Raw genomic sequence first — 1,174 nt, 5'->3', positions numbered from 1 at the left:
GGTTTAATTCAATCTTGAACAATAAAGTCACTAAGAGAGCAGAGGTTGATCTGAACTCAGTTTGGTTCTGCAGTCCTGATGGGATGCACTCTAGTTCGATGCTGCAGTTAAAGGCTGACTGTGTGACTGAAAACATGGTTTTGAGTGGGCTTATAGAGAGGCTTCATTTGACCCATAAACCAGCTGCCCATGCGTGTTCATGGGATATTAGACCTGGGCTGTCTTCAAACTGCTTACTATACTAGCAGTACGTACTGATCAAGCAGCAACCTCCGGTCTAAAAATATGAGTCCAATGCGGAAGTGCTAAAAAGCTGCAGTTCATCGAAGATCCGCTTGAGGCTGGCTCCGGAAGTACCGGAAACCACATACACACCAATTCAAAGAAGACGATCTTTACAGCAGAAATAAACATGTTTACAGCCTGGTACAAAAGACGAGTGTAGTCTGGATAGCTCATTTCTTGATCGGCTCACACTGTACGGGGGGGGGGGGATTTTTTTCTAACGCAGCAGTTTCGAAGATATTGAGATTACAAGTCTTCCAATGAGAGGCACAGCTGCCTGCGGGAACACTGTAGCTGTTGGCTAAGAGGCTCAAAGCCCGCCTCTTTACGTCAAAATCGCTTGATAGCAGCAATATGGCTGCCGTCGACGATTGGCCTCAAAACAGCACTTCAGAAACAGATGGGTGGCGTCACGGATACTACATCCATATTTTATACAGTCTATGGTTTTGATTTGGCCAAAGTTCAGTATGTAGTATGTGAACAAGAGCAAAATCTGCAGTATGCCAAAGTTACCCGGATATTGTACTGATACAGAAACATGTCTCAGTCTGCGGCAGACCAGTCTCCCTCGTACTGTTTCCCACAATGCACAGCGCTGACGTTCTTCTTCTTTTTTGACGGGTATTAGATTACATATAAACCACTTCTAAACTTCTTAAATCATAAGTGATGCTAAAGAAGCAGTTTATCAGCTTGGTCGTTGTTTACTTCTGCTTTCTGAAACTAGAAATCCAGTGACGCCTGACCCAGCATCCTGCAGAACAGATCCAACAGAACAGACTACAGACTAAATTCAAACACAGTATGCACTGCAGTACGTACAGCACACAACATTAGTAGGTAGTATGTAGCAGGCGGTTTCAAGACAGCCTTGGTGTCAGGTTTG

The sequence above is a fragment of the Notolabrus celidotus genome, chromosome 1, assembly GCF_009762535.1.
Source record: "Notolabrus celidotus isolate fNotCel1 chromosome 1, fNotCel1.pri, whole genome shotgun sequence".
NCBI classification, from domain to species: domain Eukaryota; kingdom Metazoa; phylum Chordata; class Actinopteri; order Labriformes; family Labridae; genus Notolabrus; species Notolabrus celidotus.
This window is presented reverse-complemented; position numbering follows the sequence as displayed.